The 8,805-nt window shown below is 36.1% G+C and overlaps 2 long non-coding RNA genes across 2 annotated transcripts; both read left to right on the forward strand.

Annotated features, from left to right (window-relative positions):
• Positions 1-1,628: 1,628 nt before the first annotated feature.
• LOC148789832 (uncharacterized) lies at positions 1,629-4,996 on the forward strand. Its single transcript, XR_016079346.1, has 4 exons — positions 1,629-1,741; positions 1,844-1,943; positions 3,644-3,847; positions 4,778-4,996. It is a non-coding gene; the product is annotated as an uncharacterized LOC148789832 (long non-coding RNA).
• A 111-nt stretch (positions 4,997-5,107) lies between these two features.
• Positions 5,108-7,272, forward strand: LOC148789833 (uncharacterized). The gene is made up of 3 exons (XR_016079200.1): positions 5,108-5,316; positions 6,114-6,203; positions 6,339-7,272. It is a non-coding gene; the product is annotated as an uncharacterized LOC148789833 (long non-coding RNA).
• The last annotated feature ends 1,533 nt before the right edge of the window (positions 7,273-8,805 follow it).

Here is an 8,805-nt window from a genome sequence, read left to right on the forward strand (position 1 = left end):
TATGTATATCTCTATATAAATACATTTTGCAAAACAAATCTCAACGTTTGAAATCAACTGCCGACAGTCTAGGTTTCCATCAGAGAGTGTGCATTCTCCGATCATTCACTTTGTCCGACAAAGGGGCAGATCCTGTCACTATGGTCACCCACTCAGGTGAATTCTCGGACTGTCCCAACATACCTAGGTTTTGACCCCCTCTAAGGATCTCATTGATTGACATATCAAAGACAGCCCAATCCGACACCTAGTGCAGTACCATAATTGAGTCTAGGGGTTAGGTGTAACATTCCAATTTTTCCCATCTATCTCCAAGATCCAGGGAAATATTAGAATTTGATCCAATTTAGGGTTTCAAGAAAAACCCACACTGCATGTACCTCAAGTCTCACCCTGGTAGTTAAGACAAGTCACCCCAATCAACTTGGCGGTACATCAATGTTAACTTTGGCAGGATAAATCTCTCCAGATCTATCCAATGACTATGAAGATTCTAAACTAACACGAGTCTCATAAGTGTCCAATTTAAGGGTATTACACAGAAACACACTACAATGACATGAATTAATTATATACTTTATTCATTTACAATAAATGTCAAAAGATGCATCAATCTGATTGGAGCTAAGCGCATAACTGTCCAACAGTATATTTATTCAAGTGTGTATTAAATGGTATGAATTAACAAGTTGCTTTGAATTACTAATAGTTTTGTATAATATTCAAGGAGGAAATGCAAAATTGCATGTCTCAAGAGGAAGACACTCAAAATGAGGGCACTGAACACAGACACGATGGTGTCTATGCTCGTGTGATGGGCCAAGAGCGTTGTGGCCGAGTGCATGGTCTAGGTTTAGGCCCAACTCCGTTCAGGTTCAGAGGCCTACGACAGAGCCATGAAGATGCCTTGAGGGCTGCTAATGAAGGTAAAAGAGCAGCCGAAGAGCGTTCACAGAAGTTGGAAGAATAGATTGCATCAATGCGAGAATGAATGGATGCAATGGAAGCTCAATTGCTTAATAGACAGGTATAACCCTTGTTTATATATATATATATATAATTATCTAAATAATTTATACTTGATTGCATAAATATTTATTTGATATTTATGTTTCATTAATTCTATGCAAGGATCGAAGTGAATCATCCCAATTGCGAAGACACTCCTCCGCACATGCTTTTCAAAGTCCCTTTTATCATCAATTTAGCTCCAAAACTGAATCACAGGTGTTTTTAGTAAGTGTCATTTGATTTAAGACAAATGAGAAAGCGTAAGGTGTTTGTTGACAAGGACAATTGCATTTGCAGGAAAATACAGAATGTAATTTGTTGACTTTCATGCAAGGAGGATTTGTATCCACTGCCAAAGCAACCATTACAAGTTTAGATCCTTAGAAGATTGTGGGTGGTGTGCCACTTGGTTATGGATGGACAGAGGTCGTGATCAATGTTCCAATTATAAGTGATGCACCATTAATGCGCCCATATGGACGCTATACAACGGTTGGAACGGTATTGGTGTTCCAATTGCTTGGAGTTCAATCCATGTAAGTTTTATTTACCCTGCCTATCTTTTATTGTTAAAATATTTGAATATAATTTTAAAATTTATATGATATGATTTGTAGGCTCATTCCTTATACTAAGCGGATTTGCATCCATTCTCGATGTCTCTTCAGCATTCCATGTCCTAAACCTAAGAGCTATTTTAGCCAATTTTGAGATGCTGATTGGCCTAAAGGTAAACTTAGAGAAGAGCTTTCTGATAGGAGTTGGGGACTTAAGAGCTTTCCGTACTTTAATACTTATATTAAGGATCTGAATTTTTGTAGTATCCATGCAGAGTGCAGCAACTAATAATTCCTTGATAGCATCTGATACCAGGATGGAGTCAAATGTAGTGCTCAACAACAAGTGAATAGAGCATTGAAGAATCATACCAGGTTTTTACTTTTATAATTTTCTGATCTGAAGTTCAGTATTTAATGATAATTAACCATTTATTAAGTTATCATATCATAATTTTAATCCAAGTGACTTGCCAAATCAATCATTGAGACAAATGGAAGAAGTTAACAGGCTGGTGGTCATCCTTTAAATGGGAGAAGTTCAGTATAAGAATGCCTCTGCCACTTGATGGAAGAAGAATGGGGAATCTGGGAGTATTAGGAATAGGGAGGGGTGTTTGGGGATGATGAGGGCAAAATAATGGCATTATATTCAGGTCCAGTTGGCATGTGGATTCCTTAAGTGCTGAAGTAATGGAAATGATGGAAGGAGTGCATCGGGAAAGCATCTTTAATATAAGAAAGCTAACTATTGAGGGAAATTCTAGATTAGTAGTGGGCTGGTTACTAAGTGAGGAGGCAAATATGTGGAATTACAGCAATGAAAGGAAGAAGTTCAGATGGTTGACAAAAGATACATGGAAGTGAAGATATGATGGGTTAAGAGAAGGTGATAATTATTCACCAAAAAACAAAGAAGGTGCTAATTCCTTCGCTGATACATTAGACAAACAAGGGGTGGGGAGAGATCATCTGTTTTGGGCACAATTGTAAGAAAAGGAACATTTTTTGGGGAGAGATAAGAGAGTTTATCTCTTACTCTCTGTATTTCTTTCTTGTAATCACTATTTAGACTTCTACTTAATGAAATGTTCAGTTATTGATGCAAAAGAAATCTTAAACCTTGAATACATGTTCAATTCTTTCACTTATCCAAGTCCAAGTGATTGACTTAAGGTCCTTAGCAGCATGTGATAGTTTTGTTTTACTGATTTTTGGTATGTATTAATGTTGTGCACATATAAGTTCAACAAATAATAGCAATTAATTTTTAATTAGATAGACCTGTCTGGGAGCCTGGGGTGGGAGCAAGTTGAAGTCGTTTTGTTGAAGCAATGTAAAAGTGCTTTTAGATAGATCCTTTCAATTAGTATTTGTAGAAGGTGAAGAGCTCATTGTCATCGGGCACTTCTTCCATTTAGGAGAAGAGTTCCCTTCTTGATTTCCTGAAAACTATAATTAATAATTGGAAAATGAAGGTTGCTAGTACGAACGTTTCAAAACCTATATATATTTAGTTCCTTCCTTAAGATGCCCAGATGTAGATATGAATACAGACACTGACATGGAAGTGGAGCATTCACTCTGTTCTTGGGATCCAGACACAGATATTGGTGGGAGTATTCCATTAAATATTGGTGATACCTAAATGTCATTTCTTAAAATTTATATTGTTAAATTTGATAAAGCTTTTGACATTTACAATCTTTTGAAGCATCTTGTGAAATGATATTTAGCTCCAAAAACCAAAAAGTTTGCAGATGTTAAAGTGTTTCTACTACAATGTACTTTGATTGTATAGCTTAATGCTAAGAGGTTCTATGTTAAAAGTGTCTGTGCAGTTTCTGGTGTTGCATCAGGTATGTATTGTATCAGAGACAGGTAAACTAAGCATCTATAGGTGTTTGGGTATAATAACCTGCAACACATCTTTTGTTTTGGAAATTTATATTGCATTTTCACCAAGAATTTTAGTGTGTGCTGATCGTGAATATTTAATATCTTACCTTTTCTTAATATGGCATGTCCATTTTTGGAAGATATACTTCTTATGGTTAAGAGTTATATTCCTGCAGAGTTTGGATTTTAATACACATAAATCAAGGGATCATGGTGAGGCTTGCCAACAAGAAGTTAGATATGGTGAACGTGATGTCAGTTTTATTATCAAGAGCTGTAGTGGGCTTCTTAAGGGAACCTCCTTGCCAACTATTGAGATGATAGACAACATATACAAGATGAATTGTTCTATAATACATGGAAATATCTCACCACAAACTGTATGTCATTCTATCTGCAGATTTATTTGCCAGTTCCAATTAATTTCATTTAAAGGTGTTCATTTATCTACTAAATGACAATACCTGAAAAATAAATTGGTTATTTGATAAGGGACATTGCAGGTGAGAATTCTTAATTTGCATTGAGAATTGTTTCCTTTTTGAGAGCAGCAGTGCTTAGTTACTGCCTCTGTTTCAACTTATTGTTAAGTAAGCAGGATGCAGGAGGTCTATTCTAGGAGATCTGGACTCACAATTTGCAAAGCCTCATCTGGGAGACTTATTGGGAACAAATTGGTTTCATAGATAATAAGTTAATCACTCTGTTTGGACAAGTCGGCTAGTAGCTTAGTACCAGTGAAAAGTTCAAAAGTTTTGAGAACCCAACATATTGTGAAAACCCTGAAGAATTGAGTATTTCAGGAAAAAAATGTACTGCAACAGGTGGGCCTATTAATTAACTGGAGGGACCATATGAAGGTGATAAGATCTAACTGGGGGGAGGCCAGAAGAGCCATTGGTAGTTTTCCTTAGGGTAGTGGCCTGAGATAAAATTAACGACCTCACTATCTCTTGTTTCCCAATTTTAATATCATTGTTTCCATTTATTTATTATATTTAAGATAATTCTCTTTTGAATCTTGTTGATATTAATGGAATGGAATATGTGCAAATCTGGCACAAATGCAAGGGGCAGAATCTATAATTCAACAAGTCAGGCTTTGATATCTCCCGTGCCTCAAGTTAACTTTGTTGGACCTGTAGAATCTAAGCATCCTTAATACTTGTGCATTTATTCACTATCACAAGGTTTATTGGTGTAAAGTCCTATTGAGAATTCCATTGTATATACATAGTGACAGTTCTTCTCCTGTAGATTATTAGTTCTTTCTTTGATTATTATGTTGATAGTTGTGTGACATTTTACAGGAAAACAACCCTGCAGTAAGCCAAGGAGACAAGGACCATCAACATCTGAGACCAATAATTCATGTGTACTAATGCCATCTTCAAGTTCAACTTTGGCTAAACCTGTAGACTGTGGCAACACCAAAGAAGTCCATCTAATGGAACAGCCTCAAGGAGCTATTAGCACTAAACAGAGGCAATGCCATGTTACGTTACAAGGAGAAAAAGAGAACTCGAAGGCATTATCTGCTCCTTTCATTGTTTTCTTACATTTTGGCATTTAGTTTTCAATATAGGACCTTGGATTTAAATTTATTCCAGAAAAATGATATTGAACATACGAACAGGTACGATAAGCACATCAAGTATGAGTCCAGGAAGATGAAGGCTGATTCTAGGAAGCGTGTGAGGGGTCGGTTTGCTCGTGAAGCTTCAGATGTTGACATCAACAGTTAGATGGATTTAATGTTTACCTATTTTCATTTGGAGGGCATTCCCCTGTTAATCTGAGATTTAACACCATTGGTCTACTGGCATCAGGCAGATCCATCTTGATGAAGGTTAAATTCAGTTCCACTGGCCGGCACCTTTTCCATTTATAATTTGAGATTGGGAATGTGATTTTAACAGACCTAAAATACATTCTCTGATTATGATTTTGATCATGAACCATTTCTTGCCGCCTCTTTTTTTTAAATCTTTTTTCTTGGTAGAATTTCAGATTGCCTGTTGGTTTGCTTCCTTCTTGAAATCCAATTTATGTCAGTAAATATTAAGTTATATTTTTAGAGTAATATTTTTTTCAGGTAATGTTGAGCTGTTATTTATGATTAACATGTTTCTGTTACCTTTTTTGTTTTTCTTACAGAGAATAGGATATAGAAATTGCAACTAGTTAATATATAGGGTTTTACAGTTAATACCATAATGAACTGTCGGTCAATATTAGAAGTATAAAACCTTACTTCAGTTAATTAATTCTGTCAGGTACTTAAATATATTATAGATTGACATCTATTAAAGCAGGTATACAATAGATGCCTTTCATGCATAAAGAGAACCATTTGTGCATAGGGAATTCCTGTCCTTTATCTATAAAAAGCACATTGTTTCCCCTATGTTCTTTTTCTGACGTTTTTCTAATGTTTTTCTAATGTTGTTTTTTTATTTAAAGCAAAGGTTAAAAGGTTAAATATGTAATAAATGCCATCACTCCATTTGGTGAGACCATGTCAAGCAGGGTTTTGAACTTAATTTACTGAAGTGCCAATTTATTTCTTGTTTTATTATCATGTGATGTATAAGAAACTTGATCTTTTGCCTAACTGATATACTCTCCCCCTTGGAAATTTTATAGGGCTTGACAACCGGTGGATTGCCAACATTCATTGATGTAGGGAATAGCTTTGGGGCTCTAGCAATTTTTGAAGATAATTTGATACACCAGGTATAGATTTGGACTTTTCTTCATGTCAAGTCATCTAGTTTTGATCATGTATGTTTGTATTAAATTTTAAACATTTACAACCTAAAATGTCTTTTCTAACCAGTAATTTTAATCCCATAATGTTGTCATTTGAAGTTGGTGCAAAATGGAAAGCGTGTACTGATGATGGGAGATGACACGTGGTTACAGTTGTTCCCAGATCATTTTGAAAAGTCTTACCCCTATCCATCCTTCAATGTTAAAGATCTTCACACAATATGCCTTTCAGGAAAACTAATCTTTTTATAACTATAATCATAAAATTTAGAGAAGTTGCTTCTCTTTTTCTCTTTTGTCCTCCCCTCCTTCCTTTCTTTTTATTTTGAATTTCAACCTGATTGTATGGAACTTTCTCTTGCAGGTAGATGATGGCTGCATCAAACACTTGCTTCCATCTCTTTATCAGGAAGATTGGGATGTCCTCATTGCACGGTTCAACCTGTGACATCATCAGATTTTCAAAACCTTAGGAAGTTCTCTAATACATAAGAGAACAGTGATAAGAGTGGGGAAGAAGATGAGCAACAGAGGTGGCAGCGCCACAACAGAAGTGCCAACAATGTGGCAGCAGTAGTGCAGCATGGTGGTAGCACAGCAGTAGCATAGTAGCAATGGTGACAGTTACATGGGAAAGACCAATGACCACTTGTTTATTTTTTTCTCTTTGTTTCCTGTTTGGAGAGCTGGCATCAGTCCCCATCAAATTCTTGGAGTAAATGATGGCAGGACTGTTGGAGATGGTGGCTAAGGCTGTTAATGCAACAGTTGTGCAGCAAAGGTGGTATTTGGTGAACCAACAAAAGGCAGCAACTGTAGCCACAAATTGGGTGATTATTCAGGTTTAATGGTGACTGGGTTGCTAGTATGCACAAATAGATAAAGTGACATAGGACTTATTGCTAAGAATTTAGATTGTCCAAGAACACTGAAGACAGAAGTTTTTTCTTGAAAATGCCTTGTACTGAAGACAGAACCGGGGTCATGGAGAGGATTTGCATTGGAAGATGTGTTACATTATTCAAGAAGTTTTTTTTAAATGCCTTGTACTTTTTATGTTAATTGAATATTGTATTTAAGCAATTTGTTTTGGATATTATAATAATTAATAATTTTAATTATTTTTTATTTTCAATTTGTAATTTTTTATTTAAATTGATTTTTATGCATTATCTGCCATGAGATCTGTATTAAACAGGTACAAACAAAATGTTGAAATCAAATTGGTATAAATAATATAAAATTTAAAAAAAAAACAAAGCCAACGGTCATGCAACCGCTGCCTTAGACAAAAAAGCGATCTAAAGCTGGCGGTCCAGACCACCACCTAAAAGTGGAAGCAACATTTCCACGAACCTAAGGTGACGGTCCAAAGATATCTAATTCGGCAGTCCCAACCGCTGCCTAAAAGTAGAAGCAACATTTCGACGGACCTAAGGCGGTGGTCCAAAGATATGTAAGTCGGCAGTCCAAACCGCCGCCTAAAAGCGGAATATTTCGATAGACCTAAGGTGGCGGTCCAAAGATATCTAAGCCGGCGGTCAAAACCACCGCCTTTATTAAATCTGAGCCGGCGGTCCTCTGACTGCCGGCTTTGACCGTTTTTCTTCTAGTGAATTGTACATTGCTTTTGTGCATCAATCTATGCAAGGGAATCATGGCCTTAGTTCAAATTCTAACTTTTAGTCCGGTAATCAGGAATTACCATTTCCTATTCTAGTTCTAATTTGTGGTAATCAGGAGTTACCATTTTCTAACTTCATGTAGTGACAAGTTTCTAGCCTAGAAAATCCCATCCACCCTCTCTCTAAAAAGAATACAAAATGGGAAAATCAAATAAAGAATCCTTAAATTTTGAGGTATCCATACATGACACATCATTATTAATTGAAAAGGGGAGTCTTAACGTTTGATGGATGCTTTGATGAGGAAGTTGAAAGCCAACCCCTCCAACCCACAAGTACAAGAGAAATTGTCACTTGGCCCCTACATCTTGTGATTTAGGATTCAAAACTTTTCTCAATTTCTCAAAACAAGACCGAACCCATATGTGGCTAATCACTTTGGCCACTAGTGTGAAAGTATGCATCATAAGGATTATTAACCCAAATACGAAGAGAGAAATTGTCACCTGACCCCTACATCTTGTGAGGGATGAGAACTTTCTTAGTTTTTGAAAACCGAGAAAAGTTATTGAACCCATATGTGGCAAAATTAGACTAAATTTTAATAAAAATGGCCATCAATGTCAAATTATGCATCATAAGGATTATTAACCCAAATACGAAGAGAGAAATTGTCTTTGAAAACCAAGAAAAGTTATCGAACCCATATGTGGGCAAATTAGACTATACTTTAAACAATTTGACCATTGGTGTCCAAATGTACATCATCTAGGTTAGTAACCAAAGTACAAAGAGAGAAATTGTCACTTGACCCCAACATCTTGTGATTTAAGGTTGAGAACTCTTGACAGTAAATCTGATTACAACAAAAGAGAAGAGAAGAGAAGAGGAGAGAAGAGAAGAGAAGGATTGAGGCAATGAAACAGTGCTGGCGATGTCAG

Source organism: Nelumbo nucifera, chromosome 8 (assembly GCF_055504915.1).
Source record: "Nelumbo nucifera cultivar China Antique chromosome 8, China Antique-T2T, whole genome shotgun sequence".
In the NCBI taxonomy this organism is placed as follows: Eukaryota; Viridiplantae; Streptophyta; class Magnoliopsida; order Proteales; family Nelumbonaceae; genus Nelumbo; species Nelumbo nucifera.